General features: G+C 40.9%; 1 protein-coding gene across 6 annotated transcripts in view; it reads left to right on the forward strand.

Annotated features, from left to right (window-relative positions):
- The window catches only part of Ten-a (Teneurin-a transmembrane protein), a 697,656-nt gene that overhangs the window by 481,136 nt on the left and 203,237 nt on the right, over window positions 1-13,283 (forward strand). The window lies entirely within an intron of this gene.

Below are 13,283 nucleotides of genomic sequence, written 5' to 3' on the forward strand. Positions count from 1 at the left end.
GAAAAGCCATATAAAACGCCATAAGACTGAGAAAATGTAAAAAGCGTGATAGGTAAACGAGATGTAAAATCGAAAACTCGTCCAAAGCCGAAAGTCACGGACTAAGTAAAAATAAATAAAAAAATAATAAAAAAGATCATGGATTTAGATGACGAAATTCATCGGAGAATTTTCTTCAAATATAAATTTACTTATTTATTTGTATAATTTTTCTTTTTTATAAATATTGTCTCACATTCTCCGTAACCTCATTGTTTGAGAATATTCGCAACGATAATCCAAGACGATTCCACGCCGCGTAAGCTCAACGTGAATAAACAAGAGAAAGCACACGCAGCCGTGTGCGACAGATCTACGTCGATTCTTTGTTTGCTCACGATTTACATTTGCTGCGGTGAAACACACGCGGTGTACAGAGTGGCAGAATCAAAATTGAAATTAAAACGGGCTCGGTGCAAATTGTTTCTCATTCGTACGAATTACTCGATCGTGCTATGTTACGTGTGGACGTGGTTCGTTTACACTGGCCGGCCACGTTCTTTCGAAAAACAGACCGATGGGATTATGCCCGTGAATTATTACCAGAGGCCGATTAATCGTACTCTGCCGAGCTCTTCTCGCTGATGGAACGAGTTTGTGAACGCTGAAAAATCACTTGCTCTCGATACGCGATAAATCATGTAACGAATTTTCCAGCGAGCATTAACGAAAATAGAAAGTTCAAATTGTACCGAATATTATTGCTGCGCTGATCGTAAAGCGGATATCTGCAATTTTTTATTATATATATGTACTTATTAATATGCGTTTGTTAATCAGTTAGCTGTTTTTAACGAGCTCTATCAGTAATAAAATTAAAAAATGAAACAATCGTTTCGTTAAGTTAATTCTATATTACAACAGATAAACATACTCTGTGTTTGACGAGTATACTCGTCGTCGCTTACTTTTTGCGACACATGTTAGGTACACACTTTTCAAAGCTTTCAAGGAGAACGCTAACTGGTTAATGCTCGAACAAAACTATCAAATATACGTATCATATAAATTTGACTAAATTCAACGACTATCCAAAAGATGAAAAACTAAGATGCCAGTCCATCTAAAAAGAAAAAAGAAAATAGAAGAAGAATAGGAAGCGCCGCTTGTTCTCCTAAGAATAAATCTCTTACAATTTGTCACGTTTAAATCGATCAGTCCGCTATTAATATTAACGTTTATCTCTGTTTAATTTACGATTTCATACGAAAAACTACTTCAATAACCCATTACGGGAGGCAGAAAGCGGTTGATAGAACAACGAAGACTAAAAACGAACGATCAAACGACCAAAAAGAGGTAGGAAGACGAGTAAGAAGAAGCGGGGCAGCTTAACCGAAAGCCGGAAACTCATCGTCTAAATTTCTCGTCATCGGGAAATACATCGAGCCGGATGGTCGACGAAGGCGCGTTTATCGCGTTGAATGAAAAAGGGCCATCCTCGTGAACGAACGAGAAAGAAGAAGAAGAAGAAGAGGAGGTGGTGGTGGCTGTTATCGGGGGATTCGGGAACAGACAGAGGACGATAGAGAAATAGCAAATGGGGACGATGGAGGGAAAGGAAGGACTCTGGTCCTCTCTGTAAGAATCCGCTTAATTATAACCGATCCATCAGCATTTCCCGACGGGATTTAAGTAATTAAGTCCGATTTAACGAAGAATAGACGCCGGCGACAGGAGTAAGAGTGAAATAGTCGGAACCAGCTATCATCAGCGACGATGGGAACGAGTGGAGATGCGGCGGAAGTGGATGGAACGGAGGAAGGAAGGAAGGAAGGAAGGAAGAACGAGGAAGGAACCTAGGTAAAAAGAAAAGAGAGCCAATGCCGAGTGGTCCCGATATCAAAATAATTGCTCCATCAAGAACTGCTCTCTATTTCTATCTCTTTCTGTCTTTCTCATTTAGTTTGGTAGTCTAACGTTGTCTCTCTTGGCTGAGACGGATGGAAGATTTATGCTTTGTTTGACCGTCGTTAGGTTGCGTTAATGAGAGGAAATTATTTGGCGGCTCGGCAAGCACCGGGCCGCAAGGTCTAGTCGCAATTACTTCGGAATCTCTCCCCGCCCAGGGACCCAGCCGACGTCTATTGTATCCTCTATGGAGATGCTCCTTGCTTCGTTAAAGCATCTCGCGATTCGACGGATGTTAACGACATCAGAGGCGAGCAACGGGTAGCCACCGTAGAACGCGGAACCTTGCTTTTACCGTGGCTTGGATTGGATAACGCTTCGTGGCTCTTGATAGGCTTTTAGCGTAGGCGTTCCGTTTAATTTTTAACATTTATTATTGGGACACGGTACTTGTTAACAGTTTGTGATCGAAATGTAAATTATTTCTGATTGAAATTGCATTATAATTGTGTAAAAGGCCTATCAATGTTGCTGTTAATCTAAATCTCATCTCGCTTGAATGCAATAAAAATTGTACAATTTGAGAAACCAATAACCATAGAGTAAATATTTATTAACTTTCAAGTACAATTAAACAGACAATCTAGCCATGAAGCTACAAAAAAATATCTTTTTTTTTTATGAGTGGAATATATTTCAATCATCGAACAAACAATCCGATAAAAATTCAATAATTCCAGAAACTAATAACCATCAAAAAATATTTATTAATTTTCAAGTGTAGCTAATACGCGTAACCGACAAAAAACATACCACTCGTAGAATCATCGAATTAACGATATAAATCTGTTAAAGCTAAATAACGTTTCTCCGACAGATATGATATTTCCATTGAAACGAAACAGTTTAATTCCTTAATAGGGTTACGCAACCAACGATCGGAGATTTACGCTAAGCATGATCGATCGCACCTGCCGAACGCCAACCACTATAGCGCCCTAAGGTTTCGTCACGTGGAGAGAACGCTAGTTTCCGCTTCGATGGTGGATCACGTGGCCTGCACGCGACTTTGTATGGTCGTTTCACGGTGATCGTAGGCCGCGCGGATCAGCCTGGAATGCGAAAAGGCTTGTTGATGGGAGAGATCGGAGTCTGGGACGGTTTCCATGGGTACACGGGGAATGATGCGTTACCTGGGTAACCCTGCCACTGTGGGGCTTTCGCAACTACTCTCAAAGCCATGTACACGTACGTGCGGGGACTTTCTATGTATGTATACATGGGTTACGGATGTATAGAGGGTGTTTCATTATGACTGGAATCTGTATTAATTCATTGGTGAGTCGTGGATTAGGTTATACGAGATATTTGCTGTATATGCTTGATCTCTACATTTTCCATGATTATACATAAACTACAAAATAGGTATCAGATGAAATATCGTGAGTCGAGACAAATATCGTAACTGAAAGTCAATGCTGACTAACTCCGTAAATTACAATAGAAATATTCTTCTTAGTTTTTAACTACGACATTCGAATCGATTTAATCGATAAAAGTATGTAATTTTTCGTGGTCTTTATCGCAGGAATTATTTGAGCTTATAGAAGGCTTTATTATCTCGTTAAAAGTTAGCAGCACTACATTAAGTAGCGAATTAGGTTACGTGAATTCCTAATATCATAGTTTCGAAATTTCATAATAATTTATTCTAAGTTATACAAAGAAACTTTGTATCTATTTTATATTATAAAGTATGCTAAACGCGAAATTCATCTTTAAGTTCGATGAGAAAGAATTTCTGTTGTACCAGTAGCGAGGTAGATGTTAGTCGTGAACTTCTTACAAAAATGTTTTATTCAAAGCAGACTGTAAGTTCACTGCCACAAAGTATCGTAAAAATGTGTAATTTATGTGATACTGCTTGCTAACTATTGTATATCTTCCAGGTTACGCTTTTCCAGATCCATCCATTACCAAAAACTACCCCTAGTTCTAGTTTATTCGACATTTGACGATTTAACACTTCGTATCTTGTAAGATGTTTATTAACTTCTAATATAACATTTTTATTTAAGTGAAAAAAAAAAAAATCTGGTAAACCACTTAAGTATTTCTCAACTCTCCGTCAAATCTGTGGATAAAAATCGGTTCGCTATAATGGAACAGCCTGTACTCATGCGGGCCATGCACATATATAATGTATGTAACGCGAGCACGTATAGAGTGGAGTCTTCGCAACCGGCGTCACTTAGATGACTCTGTAAATATTAACATCGGCAAGAATTGGATGTTTCGAAGGGATCCGGGTAGCGCGTTGCACGAATTTTTTTCTGTACCTTTTGTAACTTTCAAGGTTTGAAGGTCGTACTTATGTACATGCGGTCTGCAGATATGTATGTGCTAAGTGTATATGCATTACATGGGGTGGCCGGACCGAGCAGAGACAGTTGGATCACTCTGTAAATACTAACATGAAACCCGGTGGTTAGATAACGCTTAAATTGTTTGTACCTTTTGTTGCTTCCATCTGTTTTCAAGTTACTTTCGGTTATTTAACTGAAGAACTATCCGTGAAAAAGTTGGGACACGAAGGGTGGTTTTAACGTCCATCGGAAGCTGATAATTAATCGTTAAGCTGATAAGTATCGTTAATTGACCGTAAGTAATTGATTCACAGAGTGTTGGAATTATTTATGAAACAGATTTTCTTTCGGATGGTTTAAAAGTAGGTGAGAAAATTAGCTGCGGATTGCTTAATTATTTAAAATTTCCATCTCAAGGTCAGGTTTTTATTAGCCTGGTTATTTAAGAATTATAATATTTATAGATTGGTTTCTTGATTATTTAACAGCAAGACTTTTCTATTTCTTAATTGCGCAAGAAATTATCTGAATAATTCTTTTGCTCTTTCCAAACTAAGCTCTTAGTACTAATAGCATGAAATTCTAAAAGTACGCTGGGAATTTTACATCAAAAGGCATGAAATTTGGGAATACTTAATACTTTGAAGTTATGTCACAAAGTTACCAGAAAATGCGATCGGTAGTGCATACAATAAACGAATTCACCGTTCGAAAGCCAATTCGGAAAGTACATTTCGCAAAAGGTTTCTCGCTAAGCCCGGGCGTAGGTACGAATTGCGCTGCCCGTCGGCTTTAAGCGAAAGGACACGGAACGTGTATACATTAGACCGGCAAACGCAAACGAGATTACTATCACTAGCTGTGGAAGTGGGGCTGTGCGAGAAGCGATATATCACTACCTGAGAGCGCGATACTTCGCGATACACTTTCGCCCCTTTTCCTCTCCACGCACATTCGCTACGTAATTCGCTTCATTGCCCTCCCAATCACGTACCATTCAAAGTGACAGCTGGATCCTCGGGCGAACGAGCCCTGAATGCGACGACGTCAATTACAATCGTCGAGATACGAAAAATTTCGCCCCGGCGATATTAACGCAATTTGAATCGAGACCCTTCTATCTAACGCATTCAAAGAACGTCAGCATATCTCGCGAGCTACTTTCAGAAATCATATATAATACATATATGTATATAATAGATACATAAACGTGTATGTACGTATACCGTGTAGATGTTTTGAACAGCCTATCAGAAGGGAATGTGTTCCTGTCATCGATGATTGTAGTTAGACAGCGGATTTTTAGGTAGATCCATGTTTTTCAGGGTATAATTTAAAAAACGAGATCTCGACAGAAAATTGTTTTACCTACCAAATACTATAACATGCACTATATTTTGAATATTTTATATACTTTCTCGCATTATGTAGATTTTCTATAGTTTTGCACTTTCAAAGTTTCTATGGATTCATAAAAATCCGTGGTATAGTTGTAACCGATGAATACCTGTTCTTATTTCGCTTCTATCTGAAACGGAATTAATATTAACGTTAGTATTTCTTTTCGGTGTTGGAACTAATATTTTAATTCTGATTGTACCCGAACAAGTATTTAATCCAAGAATTAATATTTCACGCAATTCTTTTTTACACAAAATTTGCGAATCCAGGAGAACTATAAATAAAATACTAAAAAATGGATGAGATATCTAAAGATTCTTGTCGAAGACCAGAGGTAACCGGTAGATGGTTTAAGGCTTTTACACAGCAGAGTACATAATGGGAAGGAGAAGATGGAGAAGGAAAAAGCGTAGAGTTACAACGCGTCGAGTTCGAACGAGATTTACAGCGCCACCCGAACGTGTATGGGTTAGGACGGCAAGGGGCCCCCTTTATCCCTAAAATGAAACCTGTCCAAATTGGATTTTCCCTTGATCACTCGTGAAAAGGATAGAAATTAAATTATTTCTGTTTCGAAACATCGCGCCCGACCGATCGGGAACATGACACTTCATTTATCCACGGCAGTAATACCTTGAAAAGCGATCTTAAAGTAAATCACAATAAGTGACAGTCGATTTTTCTGAGCCAATAGAATAGATGTTTACGTCTTTTCTCTTTTATCGATATGTTTAAGCAATCAACGAAGTAACTACTACTAATCTGGAATCGTTTTTAATTACAAATAAGAAATCAAGGATACAGACGAGGAAGCTTATCATTATCTGTTTAATTACGTGCAAATTTTCTGCAATTTTTTTTTTTTTTTTAATTTTCTCTCTGAAGTTATATCATCTCCACAGCATCGCAATAGCCGCTAAAATCGTCATTAACGCAAGTACATAAATTTCAGTTCACTCAACAAACGCTATCTACGTGTGCAATATATCGACGATAAATCGAACAATCCATACGCAAATCGCCATACTCAAGAGTAAAGGTGACCAATTCGACGTGAATCAAGAGTCAATTCACGAAACGACCCCAGGCTAACAATGGTCGGCGCATTGCTCCGTCCATTTCATCCGAAAGTATTTATTATTGGATTATTGGAAGGCTTTAATGCATCCCGACTGGGCTCCCTTCATTTATTCTTCAACAGCTTTGCATTTTCCATCGATACATCCTTCTCACACTGTACCGGTGCTCCATTGGTCCGTCACACGTACAGGCGTGCAGGCTGTTCCGCTGCTAATCAAATCCATAACCGTGAAAAGTCGTCGATCGAATGTCTGATTCCGCGTGTAGACAGTCTGATTTCGAACTTCTAGGCGCGAGTAACGCGTAGCGCGAGGTGCGCTCTCTTCTGCCAACAACTCGATTTGTTCCATTTTATCGGCGAAGTGCATTTACTATGGGCGAACCCGCAATGTACGCGCCTCCACGTGTGCACCCACGCCAGTACGTACACACCGTGTACTTATGTACGAACATAGACCTTCCATCAAGCCGGGCTCGGTGCTTTCGCTGCCGTGCAAATCACTTTTCATGCGCAATGGCACCGAAAAGCGACGTGAATTGTAGCTGCGTGCATCGATCTACGAATACCACCCCTCATAAGTATCCACTTTGGTTGGTTTATAGCAACGGTATATGAGTTTCGCCTAAGTGAAATTAAGGTAGTATTAGTAACAAGAAGCGACACTTGCCATTTTCTTGTGGAGTCACGAGAGCGTGAATCAACTATTTGAAAACATAACAATGTTTTAAAGTAAGATGACCGTGACTGCGAGTCCGTGAGAATCCCATCATACGGCTCAACTGGCTAGGTACATCATCTGGTCGGTAATCCGCGTATTATTAGTCTATTGATCTTTAACGTATAGCCGAGGAACGAAAGATTACGTGATCATAAAGTCAGTGGACCGGTAAAGTGAATTTGGAACGTGTTACGATAGTCGCGACAGCACTTTTGGATAAGGAGCTCGTGTCTCTTTCGTTCGAGGTTTTACGACGTCGATTTTACACGATCCTCGCTTATCTCGCCAATCTCAAATTAGTGGAAGCAGATAAAATAAAAAATAAATAAACAAAAATATAATTCCTCGCTTGGTACACTTAAATCGAACCACTCGTTCTGCAACACTTAAACCGCGTCTTTCTTTGAAATCGCACAAAAAGGCCAATTACTATATTCTGCTCTTCTCTAGTAATCCAAATCCGTGTAGCGAATCAGCCTCATAACGTCGAATAGACCAGCCTCGATTCAAGCTCTCAGCATCCGAATAATCCTCCAACGGGACTAAAATCATGCAACCTAGCCAAACAATAATTGCAAATCGCGTTTCGAATCACCGCTATTCGTTCTTGAAAGCAAAATACTATTACCTTGTCTGGTATACGTGCTTCCTATAGAAACTCTAGCCTCCAATAGAAATGTCAGGGTGCATGACTGCATCGACTTAATCCGATCCGCGTACGGTGCACCTTTGATTCCTTGATCCGTGTACCTTGACGAAGATCACAATATAGCGACGTTTGTATTTTCCCGGGGTAGCAGATGGTACGGTTGCCGCAAGAGCTTCTTTGTTGTTCGTTACTCCAGCCCTGCCACGAGGTTCATGCTCCTTCAGCCGAATCGACGAGAAATCTCCGGGCGGACGTTATTGAACACCGAAAAAAAGATTATCCCTCTGACAAATATATATCCGCTCGGTGGATGAATAAAAAGTACAGAACGTGGATGGATATTATGTGTCACCGAAGCTGGCAAACACTGTCTGCAGTTTCGTTAGGTTAAAGTACTCTACCCGCAGAATTCTTTCCTCTGCAGACGCATGAGATTCTTGACAGGGACTGGTCTCTTTTGGATAAGTACATGGCGTAAAGAAAAAGGTCTATTCGTTTTTTTCGTACGAAAATTCACGGCTGTAGAACTCTAACTTGGATATAAATGAAACAGAGGAATTGCGAAGCTTCAGAAAAAGTTCTGAAGGCTTCTAGATCGACGTATATCGTTCGTATGATTCTACATTTCTTTCGTTCTTCGAAATTATGTGAAACTCGTTCGGCATTTTGTCGAAACGTGTCTATCATTGATCGAAACCCGCGTGGATGACCGCGAAAATACCCTCGCAAAATAGATGCACGTGTTCTCGTCGAGTTATCAGCAAAAAAGCATCCGTCGTTTCGCGTGGCGGATACTTGGCAATTTTATCTCGACGGTGGAGAGCCTCTTTTTCGGGGATGTGGCCATTTTCAGGGACGATCCAATGATATCGCGATTCCTATCCCCTATCTGGTAGTTTTTCATTTTATTAAAACGGGGACTTGGATAGATGGAACTTTTGTGTAAGTCGTGAGAGGTTAGGAAACGTCTGATATGTATGTTGCATGACACTGTTGAACTTCATAAAATATTGAAAAATCATTATTATCTAAAATATTTTCTCCTATTATAGTTATCAACATCTGCTCTAGATATAGCTGCATAAAACAGTCCAAGCTCTTTAATTTATTATAAAAATTCATTGTTTATTCTAATGGAATAAATTTTTTCAAAAACGGATCTTCTCTCTTTTTTTCTTTTTCTTTTTGAGAATTACGGATCGCTTCAGTAGCACCAAAACCAGAGGAGACCCACGAATATCGACACGATAGTGGCAAGAAAATGAACGAAGAACTGATGCAAAGTCTGTGAAAGCGGTATCGAGCACGCCAGTGTTTACCAGCACGTAACGAGACGTCGCGACAGCGACAGCCAAGTTTTGAGGGTGTTTTCCTTCTATTCCAGCCCCTCTGCCCTTCGCATCCCCCTTTTTTCTCTCCCTGGTTCGCATTTAAATTGAGTAATATCCCGACGACGAGCGGCTCCTTCGTCGGTGTTAGTGAAGTTAAAGACTTTGCATTTAGTGGCGCGCATTTTATTCCTACCTGATCTCATCCCTCAGTTTCTCTCCTTTACTTATTCAAGCCCTTTGCGTCTTTGTAGGACTGCAACTATATCGACCAGACGATTTGTATATTTTTATTTTTCAATTTCTCATTAAAGAACGAAAAAGAGATTCACGAGTCGAAAATATTGTTAAATTTCTACCTATCGTAAACGTCACGAGACTAAACTAAAAAACACTTAGCGTCTCGTGCCTTGTACGAAACAACGTATTTAATTTTAGGGTAAAACGTGAATTCTCGTCTTTCTTCTTTTTCCAACGAATCTTTGAAATAGTCCATCGCCGGAAACATATTCTCAGCTCCATCCATTACGAATCTCACGCATGAAAATCAAGATGAATTCCGAACGCGCCACGCACCTTCACCCCGTCCACAAGCCTTCTCCCTTTCACCGTCGTACCGCCCCAAACCACTAACATGCTACACAAGCCCTTAACCGTTTATTCAATATCTGTCGAGGGGCAGGCTGTTCCACAGGCCTATGTGCAAGCCAGGATCCTTGCACGAGGCTTGTTAAACCGACGTAGAAGCACCCTATAGACACGTATTTTAAAAAGGTAGGCACGCAGCCAGCTGATTCGCAACCCTCGCAGTAACCGTGAAAACTGCGTTTCACTACACTGGAACGAAGCCACCCCTGACCCGCAACCATCGTGCACGCGCGTGTGTGACGTAATCAACCGGTTTTAAATATCGCGCCCTACCGGGATTGTTTCCATAGCGCGCGCGAGTCGAGACACCTGGTAGGTTTATTAGACGGATCAGAGCGCTATAGTGGAAAATATATGGGGATATATGCATATTGGGGGATATACAGGGTGAAATAATATTTTTTGGTTGCCTTATTTATCTCTGTTAGCTTTGAAAATAAGAGAAAAATTTATTTGCCATTATAATCTTCTTTTTCAAGTCATCTTTCTTTTTTAAATAGAGGGTTCTTAAAGGTTTCATCGTTTCTTCTATTCTTTTCTGTGGCGTGATGCACTTCTTTATAACGATATTTTTAGTGTCAGAGGATCTCAACGATCTATAATACAAGATCAATTGAACAAATCTGTACGTTTCTACTGTTCTCGAAGGTAAGATGGTAAAATACATGCGTAACGTTTTAATTAGTTTTTCGAAGAGTTGCGCAGACAACAAACTTATACGTGATCAAAATAACCAGCAGCAGGGATAGGATCAAATTCCCAGGGTTCTAGTGTTAAATCGTTACACCTCGTATATATCCACAAGCCACACTTTCCCTAACCCAACTGCCCGAACAAACCTTCATTCGAAACCACTCAAATCCACCAAACTACATCCCCACCCATCAAATCGAATCACCTCACTACCACAAACCCATCCACCCAGCCTGACGATCACATTTTTTTCCACGAAATTGCGAAAACATCCGGTGGACGCGATTTCGCTAAACCCCTTATCGCGTATCACCCATAACGATACGATCCGCCATCACATCACGTGACGCCATGATCGAACCACGTCCGAGAAGATTCCCTGTCCGTCGAAAGCTGCGTTCTCACTGAAACACCGACGAAAAGCTTTCCGTTGCCTGTCGTTGTTGCGTATTTTTAACAATATCCGACAAATACAAACTTTCGCGCTTAGCAACAAGTTGCCCAAACGCTCGACAAGCTGTACATACCGAGGAAACGTTTGTTTCTGTCGCATCGTGTTGCCGCCTGTTTCTTACACCTTTTTCATCTTTGCCGATGCAATAGGAAACAGACAGCAAACAACAACTTTTGTTACTGCGTTGGCAAACATGGCAACGAAAACATTAGGCAGCAACCAGCAACTATTTTGAGAGACGCGTATCAACAGCGAAAAGTTGAGCTGAATGGTCGCGAATCGAGAAATATCTCGTATATCGCTGACTCTCGATATTATTATTTGGTCGCGCGCCATCGACAGGGAGATGAACGTGTACGCGAGACGGGAGCTCGCCGGCTGCAATCTCGTTGTTGCACGCGAGGTGTGACCGGACGAGATACGCTGCATCGTCGATTGTTCGCGATCCTGGCCCGGGGAATTAATTCACGCGAGGCATCGCTGAACAATAAGCGCAGCGCGCGCTTCATCCCCTCCCACTACCTCGCTGCCACTGTACCTCGCGCCGATTCAATGCGATTTTCGAAATCCCGCGCCATAAGGTGCAAAACCGACCTCCTCCGTTTCGTCTGGCGAGCCAAGCGTCGAGTGAGTGTATTTGTTTGTCCGTAACTCGCTGCCATATGCCAGCTATGCGACCACCATTATGCGCGTGGACCGTGCACGCGGAACCAATGGACCCTTTGTTTTCGTTACGCTTCAACACACCGATCACACATCGTCTACTCCGGGATCTGTCGTCGCAGCTACACGTCTCTTTCTTTCCTTCGCCACTCATTCACGCGTTTTTACGCAAATGCACACGCGTGCATCGTCGATCTTGCTCGGCTCAGGTTAAGTTGTTAACCCTCTCGCTGCTGGCTCGATGCTCGTGCGATCTTTTTTTCCCTCTACATCGTGCAGCCTCTGTTGTTTAGACTGGCCTTTTTTTTTTCTTCTTCCTTTGCTTTCATGGTGTTGGTGAAGTGCATGCGTCCGCGGGAAAACCGACGTTACGCAGCGCATGCATTTTTGTGGGGCCGCAGTTGCGGGTCTTCTGCAGCTCGAGTGGCTCGCGCGTGCATGGTATGCTGGTTGTTCGAATGCATTGAAATATTTCTCAAATAGATAGTATGGCGAGGTGAACTATGCAGCATCGCCTGTTGTTGAAGGAAGTGTTGTATAGATGGATAGTTTTTATAAACACAACGAGATTTTACAGATATGTTTCACCAAGAATCGAGATACAAGTAGACTTTCTCTGGATAAATTATTTTGTCAAAAAAAAATGTTTCATGCCAAATAAATGACGAACCAACAAAGAAATTAAGTCGCGAGAGTATTATTTTAGATCTCGAAATTCCCGAACATTTGTGCGTATCTATTGCATGATCAAGTTTTTTAATCAATCTTTCTCCGATTGGTAACCGCTGGTAAAACGTAACCATAAAAGCGCTTCAAATTCGCACAGGGTTTCAATTACGATTCGATGAATCTTTTCATAGCACACATATAATTACCGTTATTTCTATCGAAAAAAAAAACTTGGTCATTCGACCAGCCAACCGTTTACATCGAAATTACAAAAAAATAATACGAGCTTTTGTATCGAACTCTGGCCATTTTTATATCCGTTGCGCAACTACTAATGTTAACTCTTAATTTTCCTCTCCGTATATGAATACCACCGAGACGAATTTAACCGAAATATCATCTAATTTCGTTTTGCGCAAATTATAATTTTCAATACAAACCGTTGGTCCGCCTGTGCTGGAAAAGCGCAAAGAAAAAAAGAATTATATGCGCACAGAGAGGACAGAAAGGAGGAAAGTTTAAACGATAATGAATCTCTTATTACATGGCAACGGGCACGGAGAGATAAAACATTTGAAAATTCCCCAGCCGAAAAATCGAGTCGCACTGCTGTACTCGTCTAGAGTTAATAACATTTCCCTGTATTCACACCGTCGCGTCGCGTCGTTTAACGCAAGATGGCGCAAAAATATCCCCGCGTAAAAATGGTACAAAAGCTTCATA

Source organism: Bombus fervidus, chromosome 1 (assembly GCF_041682495.2).
Source record: "Bombus fervidus isolate BK054 chromosome 1, iyBomFerv1, whole genome shotgun sequence".
NCBI lineage: Eukaryota > Metazoa > Arthropoda > Insecta > Hymenoptera > Apidae > Bombus > Bombus fervidus.